Consider the following 16,009-nt stretch of genomic DNA (forward strand, 5'->3'; position numbering starts at 1 on the left):
ATGAAATGGAAGGCAGGAAGAGGACAGTCCTCTCCTTTAAAGATAAGGACAAAGCTACTGAGCTTAGTAAACAAGGTTTGTCTTCAAGAAAGATATCAGAGATTTTAAAGTGTGGAAAAACTCAAATTAATAATTTATTAAAAAGAAAACATGAAGTTTTGGAGGATATAGAAAAGAATGTCGATCCGGAATGAAAAAGACGTCGTCACGTTACAGGGAATGAGGAAATAAATGAACTGTGTTGGACATGGTTTCAGGATGCCACAAAACGCAGAATATGTGTCAATGGACCTCTCCTACAGGAACAGGCAAAAACATTCGCGTCTCAACTTAACAATGACTCATTCAAAGCATCGAATGGGTGGCTCAAGTCTTTTAGGTAAAGACATATTATTTCTTTTAGTTTAATGAGTGGGGAAAGGGTTGACGTAAACACAGAAACAGTACCTGATTGGAAAGAAAAACTTATAATAAATTGATTTGTGAAGGTTATGAACCCAAGAACATTTTCATCATCGACGAAACAGGGCTGTTATTTAGAGAAACTACACGTAAAACTTTGTTTGTGAAAGGGAAGGATTGTGCTTGAGGAAAGAAATCAAGACAGAATAACTGTAGCCTTATGTGCTTCTATGTGCGGGGAAAAGGTTAAACCTTTATTAATTACCAAATCGAGAAATCCGAGATGTTTTTAAAAAATTAAACTAGAGACCTTACCAGTTTCGTATTATTATAACAAAAAATCCTGGATGAATAGTGGAATAATAGAGACATGGTTAAAAGGACTGGATCAAAGAATGGGGCGACAAAACCGTAAAATTTTATTATTTATGAATAATGCACAATCCCATCTCAAAATACAGTTAAGGAACATCGAGTTAAGATTCTTTCCTGCAAATACAACATCTCATACACAACCAATGGACATGGGCATTATCGGACCACAAAGTTTAAATTTAGGAGAAAACGGGTAAGGCGTGATTTAATTTGAAAAGATGAGATTTAAGTCTGTTTTTTATTAAAAACAAGATGTGTTTGTGAAACACTGATGCTCCCGTATGGCAGCTTATGGCGAAGGTTAAAGTTTCTCAAATGCAAGTCAAAATCCAGGCCAAAAGAGAAAAAATGTTTAATTTGAAAGCCCTAGCTGCAACTGTTTAAAAGTTATGGCGAAGGTTAAAGTTTTTTAAAAGTAAGTAAAACATCAAGGTCAAGGTCAAAGTTGTTGGTATCCAAAGGAAGGTCTTGTTACAAGGATTACATATGTATGGAAGCCCTAGCACCAACCATTCAAAAATTATGGCCAAGGTTAAAGTTTTTCGAAAGTAGGTCAAACTCCTATGTCAAGGTCAAAGGGTCAAAGTGGTTGGTATCCAAAGGAAGGACTTGTCACAAGGATTACATATGTAAAATATAAAAGCCCTAGCACCAACAATTAAAAAATTATGGCCAAGGTTAAAGTTTTTCAAAAGTAGGTCAAACTCCTATGTCAAGGTCAAAGGGTCAAAGTGGTTGGTATCCAAAGGAAGGTGATGTCACAAGGATTACATATGTGAAGTATGAAAGCCCTAGCATCAACCTTTCAAAAGTTATGGCCAAGGTTAAAGTTTTTCAAACGTAGGTTAAACTCCTATGTCAAGGTCAAAGTGGTTGCTATCCAAACAAATGTCTTGTCACAAGGATTACATATGTGAAGTATAAAAGCCCTAGCTTTAACTGTTCAAAAGTTATGGCCAAGGTTAAAGTTTTTCAAAAGTAGGTCAAACTCCTAGGTCAAGGTCAAAGAGGTTGATATCCAGAGGAAGGTCTTGTAACGAGAAATACACATGTGAAGTTTGAAACCCCAAGCACCAATTGTTCAAAAGTTATGGCCAAGGTTAAAGTTTTTCAAAAGTAGGTAAAACGTCAAGGTCAAAAGGTCAAAGTTGTTGGTATCCAAAGGAAGGCCTTGTCACAAAGGATACACATATGAAGTTTGAAACCCCAAGCACCATGTTCAGAAGTTATGGCCAAGGTTAAAGTCTCATAAAATTTTGCAAAAGTGGGTCAAACTCCAAGGTCAAGGTCAAATATGATGGTACCCAAAGAAAGGTCTTGTCACAAGAAATACACATGTGAAATATGAAAGTCATAGCTCCAACCAATCAAAAGTTATGGGCAAGGTTAAAGTTGATAACAGACAGACAGACAAACAGACAGACAGGACAAAAACAATATACCCCCGGGATCTTTCGATCCAGGGGCATAAAAATGTTTTTATTACTTGTAGATGCAGTACATTCTGACTCAGATGGAAAAACACCAATTAAGGAGTTGGGGGGACAGAACTTCTTCGCCAGATAAATATCCTTGACACTGTCTACTGGCTAAATCAAGCCTGGCGAGAAGTTGAGACTGGCACCATTACCAAGTGCTTTGAAAAGGCAGGCTTTCTTTTCCTACTGCTGATGACATTTGTGATCCAGTGATGATAAGAGTGATGATGAAGATGACGATATTCCTTTATCAGTTCTAAAATTATCAATTGAACTTTTTGGATGTGACTTTAGTGAGTTGGTACAGTAACACTTGTGAAACTAATAATATTGACTGGGATCTACCAGCACAACAAATCCTGGACATAGAGAAAAAAATCAGATGAAGACATTTCTGATGATCCTGTTGATGAAGAATTGAATGTTCCATCTATTTCAGATGCAAATATATATCTAGAAAAACTTAAAATCTTTGCACAGCATCAGGGAAACGCTTACTTGTTAGAACATATCATGATTTCATGTGACATCATAAACACTATGGCTGTTACCAACACAAAACAAAAAAACAAGATTTTTTTTTTTCAGAAATCTATGTAAAATGAAATGTAAAATAAAACGTAAAATAAAAAGGATTTCATGTAACTTGATTTTTCAGATGTGTTGAAATTGTGGAATTGGAGATGTTTGAAAATGAATATACATGTACAACTATACTCGCATTTTTTTGTTCATTGGTTTGAAACCTGGAATAAGAGGCCGCTTGTCTTAAGTGGCCAGTTTGTCATTCTCAAAAAAGTGGCCTCTTAAAACAGGTTTGACTGTAATTGTTTACAAGCCCTAAGAAGTAAGGGGGGAATTGGGGAACAATTAGTCTACAGTCAAGATGACGTCATGTGGTTTTCCAGAGCCAACCCACATAGGTCATAATTGAGGTCACAGACAAGGGGGGAGTCTATAGTCATTTTTAAAAGAAAGTAGGCCTAGATCATAACCTTATGTAAAACAGGTCAAGCTCATAACATCAAGGTCACAACGTAATGTTCATAACTTTATATAATCAGGTCAAGGTCATAACATCAAGGTCAAAACATTGTTTGCAACAGTCACTGACATTGAGACATAAAATCAAGATAAAAGTCACATCTAAAATCATAAATGAGGTCAACATCCCATGGTCACTGACCTTGAAACATAAAGTCTTTAAAACACAAAGCGCGCTAAAAAAATGGTACAACATCAAGATTCATCGACAACTGGAGACTTTTCGGGACAAAAATATCCAAATCTGAAATCGTGTATTTCTGCCAGATGCTCTTGGTTTATATCATTATTGTCGCGGCAATTGTTAATCTTTCTCTTCAGACACAAAACACGGAATTATGGGTAAGTCTCTTAAACCCTACAGAGCCCCACACTTCAAGAGTGATGTTTAAGAATTCTACATGGGGAGTCTATAGTCAATTGCAAAAACACGTTATTAAATCATATATAAACATAAATAATATAAAAGATTTTCAACAGTACCGAGCAAGTCTAGAAGGGAATACAGGTTAACTTTCTTGTGAGATTTTTGTTGTGGACAGAGATGGAAAACAAACATCAAAACAAGCAAACTACTCCAAATTGGTATAGAAGATGATGACAATTCGAGTTGCGGAACATTGTACGTCTCAAATATAATTACCGATGAAATGAGACAACAAACAGAAGCAGAAAAAACCAGTTATTTTCAAAACAGAAAAGTGATCAGCATCATTTTACGTCAAGGATCGAGGGCTTTTGTGGGGCTTTAATGAAAACCAATCAAGCTGACTTATCAATACTCTTAATGAATAATGACAATGGAACGAAGTCTGAATACGAAAAGAGGTTAGCCAAGGAAAGATCATTTGTCATCAATACCAAAGAAGGAAGAGATTTCAGAAACAAATCAATGAAAGATACACACCCGCAGTCCCAAGAGACAAGATGTAGGATAAATTAGGAAGAATTTAATGACGTGTTTCTCGCCGTCATGAATCCTATGGTCGTCTCGTAGCCACCAAGAAAGGAGTTGCCTTTCCTCTAGCAGGTTGGTTAAAATTTGAATCCCTTTTACCAGACATCCAAGACTACATAGACAACGCAGGAAAAGAGGATGGAGAAGTACTGTGGCATGTATGTGGAGGCGTGTTCGTTTCATTATCACCAGGCTATCGTACAGTGGATATTAGACATTCGGAAGCCCGCCCATACCAACAAAGAAGGGCGTCACTTTAAACAGAAACAAATCAGAGAGACTTAGAGATGCCCTCCAAGAGATACATGAATCTGTTCCAGAACTAAAAGATACTGAACTCTTAGGGATGGGTATCGCAAAAAATTTCGTGATATATCACGATTCCCCCCCCCCCCCCCCAAATATCACGATGATATCTTGATATTTGTATAATCAAGTTTTTAGTTACAATGATTTTCTTAATTTTTCCTAGAAATATGCTGGAAAAACATATAACTTCACTTTTTAAAATTTTTCCTAGAAATATGCTGGAAAAACATAAAACTTAACTTTTTTTTCATTTTTTATTTATACATACTTAATATAAAGCATGTTTAGATGCTAGGATGCCGTTTTTTTTTTTTTTACCGTTTGCAACATTTTTTACACTTCCTGTAATTGAAATTTGAAAGATTGAACAATAAATGAATTATTTCTGGAATTTATAATTATGTCTCTAAATACCGGTATTTTAGTCTGCGTATCACGATACGTATCACGCAAAAAAAAACAACAAAAAACAAAAACACGATATACCGGTATACCGATAAAATCGCACATCCCTATGAACTCTGCATGCTCAGCGAGTCTCATCAGAATAAGCTTAGAACGCTAAACTATCCGAATGTACCTCGTTCGGTTACGATGTTCAAGACAGTATGTCCATGGAATACAATGTGGATGATTTAAGGGAAATGGAATCAATGGAGAGTGATCTTGATTGACATTATGGTCATGAACACTGAATCAAATATAATTAATAATTAGACTTATTTTATGTATCAATTCGTGCATGTTTATTTTTTTTCATTCTATCAATCTGGAAAGTAAAAACATAAATTGTAATGAGTTGTCTGTTTTTTTTTTGTTTTGTTTTGTATCTTTTTTTTTTTTTTGGTTACTTGAATTTAAAAGATGACAATCGAAGATAGATCATTTAGTCCATCCCGGTACAGGACTCTCAATTCTCTTTAATTGGGGCCGATATTCGGCTCCGTTCCCAACGTGAAAAAGGCGCCCTTTTTCCCAAATTTGACTATAAAAATTCCAAATGTATGATTCACAGGCACTTGTTTCTGTAATAAATTTTTTAACCCATAGTATAATAATAACACAAGGTATCCAACTCCGAATTACACGGAGTACCCCCCTCCCTCAGAATCGCACTCTTTTACAATTTCAGAGGACATGCACTGGTAAACTGTTTATACCTATGTCTTCTACGATAATTTATCTACACAACCATATATGGCAAGCTTGTCTTTATTTTCTTTCATCTCCATAAACATCGTCAAGCGAAAAGTCGAATTCAACCATGGAATGGTATGTGCTAGTCCCGGGCAGAATGCAATGTCGGTTTTGATTGGCTATGAGGATGTTTCTTAAATAGCATTGGAAAATTTATGGTTATTTATAGCAAACAGAAAGTAAACAAGTCAAAATGGATCCAAAGCAAGAAGACGCGTTTAACGCCATCAATAACGGACACAATCTTTTAATTCTGGGACAGAGTGGAACTGGAAAGAGCTTTTTAATCGAGAAAATTAGAGAAAAGTTTAAGAACTCTGCTAAACTCGTTGCAATAACGGGGACTACAGGCGTGGCATCGCTGCACATCGGTGGGGTGACTATTCACTCATGGTCAGGCATTGGAGATGGGCGGTTTTCTAATGAAAAACTTCAAACTAAAATATTCAATGATGAACATTTTGCCAAGTACAAAGAAAACATACTTAAAACTGACATTTTAGTGATTGATGGAATTTCAATGCTTTCTTTAAAACTGTTCAACCAATTAGAATATATATGCAGAATGACAAGAGGAAATGATAATTATTTTGGAGGAATTCAAGTTGTAGGATGTGGCGACCTTTTCCAGTTACCCCCTGTTCCCGACGTGTTAAAACAAGACTTTGGTGATTTTTGCTTTAAATCCAGCATTTTTTCAAGTGTATTTAGACATAAAATTATTTTGGACAAAGTAATTAGACAAGATGAACAAGATTTTGTCAAAGCCATAAACGATGTTTCTAAGGGCAAGATACCAAAATTTTTTGGTGGAATAAATTTCTAATTTTTTCTTTGTGGTTGTGTTCTTTATGCTTGTACTAATTAAAAACTCAGAAAAAAAAGTTACACCGTATGCGGCGTTTGACTCTAGAAAAGCGTGTTAAGGCAGCCAGTATGGTGTCTGCAGGGGGTTCCTTTGAGGAAATTTGTGAAAAATTAAAAGAATTAAATGATTATGAATTTCTCTGGTGAAAAATTGTTGAAAATGAATTAACGATCATAAAAATGTTTACAATAGATATCGACGGCATTAAGTGAGCGCCACACAATAATTTCAAGATTGTTCCACAAAATTGGGGCAACCGGAAGTTGGATGGATTTGGTAGGGACACCAAGGCACTGGATGACTACAAGCGATATGGTAGTCAATCAGGGTATATCATTTGATTTTTAAGTGGGAGATTGCTCCCGTCGCAACGTCACGGACCACCATCGGTAATCACCAACTTCATATCTTGGCAAAAACGGTGCGCAGTGCACGTCGGGAAATTGGTTTTCGGACAAGGTCCTTTAAGGGTCTTGACATGACAGCAAGTCATTTGTCAATCCAACTGTTTTGGAAAAGATGGCATATTTTATATACTAGTACCAATCAGGAAAATGATCAATTCACAAATAAGAATAATAAGTGGTGCGTTAGCAATTTTGTCTAGTGTATATTTGTAATTAGTTCATATGTTAAGTATTTTTATCTGAAAGTCAGTCTGAGTTTTTTCCTGACGTTTTATTCTTTCTTGCAATTTTGCAAATTATTTTTCATATCTTTTAAAGGTGCGCTGGGTTGTGGAGTCCGCCAACGGACGAATAAAGCGTTGGAAATTCCTGGACCGGACAGTATCCAATAATCAGATTCCATTCATAGCCGATTATGTACGCATAGTTGCTGCAATCTCCAACAGATATTGCCCTCCGTTAAGTTCTGGAGCAGACGACGATCAAGCCATCGCATTAAAAATGCTTCATTTATCCCAGAAAGGTAATGAGCTCAGAGAGCTCGTGGAAAGCGATGGTTGGGACAGGAGACCTTCCCGGTGGAAAGCTGTTGATGCAGATAGTGTTGCTATAGATTTTGCTATTCTTTCTGAAGATGAGATCCGCAATATCACATTAGGAACCTATCAGGTCAAGATGGCCAGAGCATTCACATGAATATTTCCAAGATGACGGTGCGTATGACATTCTTATTGCCGAAGATAAACCAAACATAATTGGAGCAAAAAAAAAGTCGTCACGTGTCGGCCAAAAAACACCTTTGTTGGATTCGCCACAGTGAAGGGGCTATTTTATCGTGGTACTGTAAATGTAAATCTGGATCCCGTGTTGTCGGGTGTTGTGCACACATTACCAGCGTGCTTTGGTATCTTTCCTTTGCACGGCACCAGTCTAAACCTTTGAATGGCGTTCGAAACTGGGCGGATCACCTTGAAGACGCTGCCCGTGTTGTTGATGAATCCGACAGTAGTGCAGAGAGTCCTACGGAGGAATGAATGTAGACTGCTTTTGAAGTTTTGTTATTTATATTATCTGTGATAAAAATTTTCTTGTCGATAAACGTGAACTGATTTCAAGAATTAGACATACCATTATTAAATATTCTCTACATTTTCCTCACCTCGAATTTTCTTTGTCTTACGTAATCAACAGAAAGGGGAAATATAATGACCAAAATATGCATAGCAAAAATATTTTATTTGTTAATACGAATAGTCTTTCTTCTGAAATGAGGAAATCCTATTGAGTGAATAATTATTTTTACTGTTTAGGTGATTTTAAGAATTTTTTTTTACATTAAAAGGAATATCTTTACAGAGAGTACATTAGTATACGGCAACATGATTGAGAGAGAGAAAGAAAGAGACCGATTGAAAATAGTTTGAGTTGCCTTAAATTCCACGCAGGAAATTTTATAAATATTTGGCATGCTTTCAATATGAAAAAATCTTTTTCTACCCCACCCGTTTTATGGAAACTTAATCGCAAATGACTTTTTTTTTTTTTTTTTTTTTTTACAAAAAGCTCTCCCATCGTTTATAAATATTAATATTTGATCTTTATATGATGCAAATAAAATATAACGTCATTGACGTCTTTCGGATAAACGGACGTCGGAACTAACGTCACGGTCATGAAATACCACTTTTTAAGAGTCATTTCCGATACATTCCACGTGATCAGATATAAGTGAATTATATATCATTAGAAAGATAAAATTCTAAACTTTACATACGATAAATCTCAATATTTTTTAAGAATCGGCCAAATTCGCCCCAAAACGTACTTTGTTCTTTGGATCAATGTTTTCCTTGGTACTGTTAGAATTTTTTTTACTTGAATGCCATATTTTCTTATATTTTATGTAATTTGAACATTTTGCACATTTTTCTAACTTGGAATTTAATCGGACAACCCTAACACAGTCCACATGCCTGATTACAGTTTTTGTTGCTTTATTAAAAACATAAATCTCTTTTACAGTTTTTTTTTCCGCTGGAGAAGAAGTCAGCTTCATCAGGTTGTAAGGTGACTCCATGACAAAGAGAAACTGTCTGCAAAGTTTTGAACAAGCCTTAAATCGCAGTTTCATTAAACCCTGTGTAATTGGAAATGAGATACGTGGATAGATCTACTGATGTACCAGCAACCAACAGTTCAATAAAACCTGTATTTTTAATTATTAGTTCAGTGAGGACAGAATTTCCATTAAATTTTTCAATGGACAATAATCCTAATTTTAGATTTTCATCTGTTCTTTCTAATACATTCCACTGCTTTGGAACAAATGTTGATATATCTGCAAAGCTGAAAGCTTTTTCAGGTAGAACTTCAAATACTAAGCCTCTAACACCAGGTTTTCTTTTTGTTCCATTAATTCCGTTTTGCCACACAGAAGACTTTTTTATAGTGGGAAACATTTTTTTTAACATTTTAAACAAATGGTCATAACTGCATGTGTCTTTAATGTTTGGAAACACATGAAATGCTTCATTAAATATTTTGTCCATTGACATGTTGTTTAAATTCAGTACTTTGCTTTTATCCTCTATCAAGCTAGCCTACAAAATCAACCAAGAGGCCCATGGGTCGCATCGCTCATCTGAGCACAATGGCTAAGAAAAAGCAAAAATCAATTCAGTATTGAAAAGTTTACATGGGGGGGGGGGGGGGGAGGGGGTTGAATTTTAAACACCTGAGGATGCTTGCATATCAATATAACAAATGTCTTTGCTGTTCTTGAGTAGAAGATTTTTAAAGATTTTTTCCTATATTTATATTCCTTTGCAAAAATTTGATACCCCATTGTGGCCCCTCCCTACCCCCAGGGGTAATCATTTGAACAAACTTTAATCTACACTACCCAAGGATGCTTCCATATCAATATGACTAAACATGGCTTTGCTGTTCTTGAGAGAAAGATTTTTTCCTTTATATTCCTTTGTAAAACTTTGATCCCACATTATGCCCCCACCCCACCCCAGAGGGTCATGATTTGAACAAACTTGAATCTACAATATCTGAGAATGCTTCCATATCAATGTGACTAAACATGGCTTTGTTGTTCTTGAGAAGAAGATTTTTAAGATATTTTCCTATATATTCCTATAGAAATTTGATCCCCCATTGTGGCCCCACCCTACCCCAGGGGTCATGATTTGAACAAACTTGTTGCCATGGAATTTATGTTTCGTTGCTCCATAATTCCCTTTAACATGTCTGTAACACTTTACTTTCATTATAGAGGAATTAAAATTTACTAGTTTTATTCACAACCCTTAAAAAAAATCATGTACTTGTTATCACATTATATTCTTTTTTTTTAATTTATTTATTGTTTGTACAAATTTTGTTTGTACATTTTTTTTGGGGGGGGGGGGGAACATGTGGTTGTGAAATTTATGAATTCTCTGTGCTTACATACAATGCACTTTGAAAGAATTCCTTTTTATTATAATTGATATTTCAATATTGTTGTCATCATGTTAATTTATGCATAATCTTTTCTCAGTTTGTTCCTGCTCCATTTTTAAACATGTTTTAGCGGTTATCTTATAAAATCCCGAAAAGTACGAAAAATCTTGGATTTTTGAGCAGATAAAAATAGCACATTACAGTGGCTGAGTTCAGACTGTTTCTAAAGTAACAAAGCTTTTGTTTCACGATATTTTTCTTGCAGTATATTTCTTTTATTTATCTAAAAATCTGGGAAGTATTAATAAATTTTTCTACTCATTGATTTCAATTTTTGCATTCTGCCCGGGACTAGCACATTCCATTCCATGGTTGAATTCGACTTTTCGCTCGGCGAGCAGAGTTTTGACGCTGTTTATGGAGATGAAAGAAAATAAAGACAAGCTTGCCATATATGGTTGTGTAGATAAATTATCGTAGAAGACATAGATATAAAGAGTTTACCAGTGCATGTCCTCTGAAATTGTAAAAGAGTGCGATTCTGAGGGAGGGGGGTACTCCGTGTAATTCGGAGTTGGATACCTTGTGTTATTATTATACAATTTATTACAGGAACAAGTGCCTGTGGTATGATTGCTTAAAATTTATTTCTGTAAAAAAAAAATAAATAAATAAAAAGCAGATCTTTGACTGTCGTAAAAACACTGTGAAGATATGAAGGAAACACTTCCGTGTTGTAAACTGGTAGTTCGTATACATGCTGGAACCAGTTTAATATGAAAGCGAAAGTCAACTATAGTAAATTACGAATTCTCTTAGGTACGACTTGTTTATTCACAAACATGTCGCATAATGCGAATACTATAGAAAAAAGATTTCTACTTAGACAGCTGACAAATGTAAGAAAATAGACACTTTGTTTAAACAACAAACTGCCGCTCTACAATTAACAGATTCTGAGTTAGTGGTTACTGAAACCCTGCCCTAGAGCATTTCAGGACATCCAAAGACAAACATTTAAAGTTCTGACCAGAGCCCTAGAGCATTTCAGGACATCTAAAGACAAACATTTTATTTTAAAGTTCTAAACATCTGAACAGCCAATTACATGTCTAATTAAGATCTACCTTGAATAAATAAGATGATTTGTTTTCAGTTTGTATGATTATTCTGTGTTTATTTAATTTTTCTTGTTTCAAGATTAAAATTATGACTGGTAAAAATTTCTCAATTTTTATAAAAACAACGCTTTTTTCCCAATTCCTTTAGCCCCGGCCCCAGTACAAAAATGGGTGTGAAAGCCCAGCGGTATGTCAAACTATAAGGATGGTTATGCCCCAGTCACTGTCAACGAGGGGAGCGCTGAAGAAATACCCCAGTAGGACTACAGTGGCTGTATAGTTATTGTTGACAGCTTACACGAACGATCACGTTACACGAACAATTCCGCACGATTAAACCTGTTACACGAACGATCCTTCACGCACACGATTCTACACGTTACACGATCTATCACGATTGCTAACGCGAATGCACGATTCTTCACGCAAAATAGTTAAACTATTTAGGAGTGGAAATTTTTAAAATCGAAATAAGGCTCAGCAGCTATTTTAGATTCCAAATAATTATTGATTCTATTCATTGACTTTGCCCTGGACCCATTGGGGGCCTTAAGGCGGCCCCTATACCCACTGCCTACTCGGGAGTCCACATCAAAAGTACCCTGGCTACGCCCCTGCATGCGGACAGCTTGAAAAAAAACTAACATTGAAACTAATCATGTTTTGAGAGTGCACGTTCCACTGTTCAATGTACCTTATTTGTGTACTCTGTGCCGATATCGGTGTTTCAAATAAAGATAATTCACATGCCATGTCGAGAAATATAAGGATCACACAACGAGAAAAGGCAAGTGGGGATAAATTTCCAGAGACTCAATACATTGCGGTGGCAGCCAAGCCATACGAAGTTAAAAAAGAAACGGACATGGAGAGGTGGAGCAGGGAACGTTCAGGAGAGTACTGGAGAAGCAGGGAAAAGGGCAAAGAACAAGATTTCGTCCGTAGGAGGACCTCTCAACACAAAAATTAGCGTTTTGAAATTATTTCAAAGAAATCTCTATTTTAGTTACTATGGGAACATCGTTCATCGAAATCAAAAACGAATACACATAATTAAGTATAGTAATATAGTTTACTTGTGTGCCAAGTCATATTGAAATCAGACCAAAATTGTAGGAAGAGTGGCGTGTTGAAAAAATTGTTTACAGACAGTTTCATTTATATATTTGCATCGATAATTCCTTAGCTAACTTGGGTACATTAATTACAAAAGAGCAGAATAATTTCCGTCAATCTCTTTATATGCAGAAGTATTTGCTTCGAAGCTATTCTACTTTTAAAGTTATTGTAATGTTATTGTAAACCTTTTCTATAGCCGTAGACATGTAGCATTAGAAAGTAGATACAAAACTTTAACAGAACAATGAAAAAAAACTGCATTAAGCTTCATATAAGTAATTTACTTCAGAATACTTTATGACATAATACATCAACTAAGTTTAAAGTATGTTGAACTCGGATGAATATATTTTGTATCTGGAGGATATCATAATGGGATCTCCCGCAAGCTAAAACCACGAGTAAAGATTTACTTAATCTTATTTCTAATTTTACACAATGATTTGTTAAGAGCTTTAATTAGACTTCTGTTCGGCGCTTACGGCCTTGTTCTTTTACGTCTCACACCTCAACTGATTTTTTTCTGGTCTTGTTCGGAGATTGATAAACGTAGTTTCTTTTAGTCCGAACAAGAGAACGTCACGGAACCATTTACACACATCATATAATCTGGATTATTTTCATCTTTCTCAAAGACTGTACGAAATCATCATCTATGATTGTCTGGTGTGTAACAGATTACAACAATCTTTCGAGCATGTGTGTGTGTATGCGGACAGCCTCAGACAGAAAACTGACCAGTACAAAACCTCACTGCTGTTCAAAATGTGTGTTTAAAAACTCGTCTAAGTATTGCATTTATGCTTGCTTATTCTTTGAGTTCCAATCCTGTAGGACTCTTCCAACAATAGCTAGATAAACAATTTTTTCAACCAAACGTACTTCTTCGATATAATCTTTCTGCTGAAAAGACTTGTGTGAATATTTTACATCATAATGATCAAACACATTCATCACAGTTCTAGCAAAAGCAAAGCAGGTGTTTAACGACCTGACATAGGATCTCTATACATCACCAAATGTCTTGAACTAGCTTACATCCATACCTTGTACTAATCCTATGGCGTCCTTTATCTGTACTGAGAAATCAGAATTATACAGAGAAGGATGGTGTAACAGCCTTTTCAAAAGGATGCATCAAAGCTGACTTGCCCGTCTTCCGCATGGTACCATCCTCATGGGACCATTACGAAAATGTATTGGACAAACTGGATGTAAAAAAAAAAATATAAACCCTGAAATCACTAATTTTAATTGGTTTTAATTTTCGTTGATTTCGAGGAATGATGAGACCCATGAATTCAAGCCCAGCACGAATTGTAAATTTTGCAACATATATCAGCTCAGCAGGTAAACTTAGTGTATTGTCATGATGAGGAAAGATGCCATTTCCAAATTTGTAAAATTCATGACCCCTGGGTCATAGCTTCTAGTGTTAAAACTAGGCTCTATTGATATAATATTATCGTGATAGAGAAAATGCATTAATGCTTTAAACATCATCTTTATTCCCTGTTATTTAGCAGTTACGTGCTTAGTTATGATGAGCAAGGATGTCTCTTACAAAATTTTTAAATTAATGGCCCCTGGGTCAGGAGTTCTGGTGTTAGGGCGGGGCTTTGTTGATTATATAGCAAAATTGCATTATTTTTTTTAAAAGCTTCTCTGCCCCTGGGTATTTTAACAAATAAGCTAAGTACATCTTAGATATGATGAGCAAGAATGTCTCTTCTAGAATGGTTAAATTCAAGGCCCCTTCATCAGGGGTTCTGGTGTTAGGTGGGGACTCTATTGATTATATAATGCATTAATGTTTTGAAAATCCTGTCATGTGCTCCTGGGCATTTAGGAGGCAGAGTACAAAGTTGTAATAAGCAAGAGTATTTTTACCAGATTTGAGAAATTCTGGACAACTAGGTCAGGTGTTCTGGTGCTGGACAGGTCAGTCTCTATTGTTCTTGTGAACTCAACTCAATTTGTACTCAACTGAGAGAAGTTATTTCCATTTGCTATTCACCTATGATAATTGATCAGTTTAAAAAATGAAATTGATAGGTCAATTAAATAAAAGAATTATACAAATAAATTTTAATGTATAATATAACAAGAAGTCTGTGAGCCAATGCTCAGTAGTAATACCCCCGCTTTGAAGTGAATATACATTCCGATGTGAATGTACACAAGTTCAGTTATGGACAGACACAAGGATGAACAACAAGTTAACATCAGATTCGTACAAAAATGAATCCCACCATATTGCAGGCCTAAACAAAGAGTATGCTAAAATTTCAAGCATCTGCAATCAGTAGCTGCTGAGAAAACTACAAGGAAAATTTGTTATGTATGGTACGGACAGACGAACGGATAATCAGGAAGTTGACATCGGATTCGTACAAATATGAATCCCACCATATGACATGCCTTAACAAAGAGCGTGCTAAAATTTCAAGCATCTGCAATCAGTAATTGCTAAGATAACTGCCACCAAAATTTGTTATGTATGGTACGGACAGACGCACGGATAAACAGGAAGTTGACATCGGATTCGTACAAAAATAAACCCCACCATATGACATGCCTTAACAAAGAGCGTGCAAAAATTTCAAGCATCTGCAATCAGTAGTTGCTGAGAAAACTGCGACCACTATTTATCATGCATGGTACGGACAGACGCACAGATAAACGGGAAGTTGACATTGGATTCTTACAGAAATGAATCCTACCATATGGCATGCCTAAACAAAGAATGTGCTAAAATTTCAAGCATCTGCGATGAGAAGTTGCTGAGAAAACTGTGACGAAAAATTTGTTACGGACAGACAGACAGCTAGACACACAAGGGTAAAACAGTATACCCCGCTCCCCTTCGCAGAACTGTTTACCCAAATTGTTGTCTCTCAGTATTTTTCATTAGATTTATCAGTGAGATTTGGCATTTGCCCGTAAGATTTCACTTTTCATCGACTGTACATATATATTACTTATAAAAAACTACATTTCTGATTACCAAAACATGGTTTAATAACAAAGCAAAAGGTCATACACTGCTCTCTGTTGAGTGATTTTTTTTTAAACCACCGCGTTTTGGCAACTTAAATGTTTGAAAATTTTCTCTTCTTTAGCGATTTAAAAGCGTCAAACTGAGACAAATAACGAAAACTAATTGCTAAAATCCATATGAACGGATTTCCATAATTTCATTATAGCAAAACGTAAGACGTATTTTGGACTTAAAATCCGTACAAAATACGGCGAAATCATAAGAGTGAACAGGTCTG

The 16,009-nt window shown here is 35.7% G+C and overlaps 1 pseudogene; it reads left to right on the forward strand.

Annotated features, from left to right (window-relative positions):
• Positions 1 to 2,468, forward strand: LOC133182606 (tigger transposable element-derived protein 4-like; annotated as a pseudogene).
• Positions 2,469 to 16,009: the final 13,541 nt, after the last annotated feature.

The sequence above is a fragment of the Saccostrea echinata genome, unplaced genomic scaffold (assembly GCF_033153115.1).
Source record: "Saccostrea echinata isolate AGI-Se365-2 ecotype Australia unplaced genomic scaffold, CSIRO_AGI_Sech_v1 ptg000009l, whole genome shotgun sequence".
Classification (NCBI taxonomy): domain Eukaryota; kingdom Metazoa; phylum Mollusca; class Bivalvia; order Ostreida; family Ostreidae; genus Saccostrea; species Saccostrea echinata.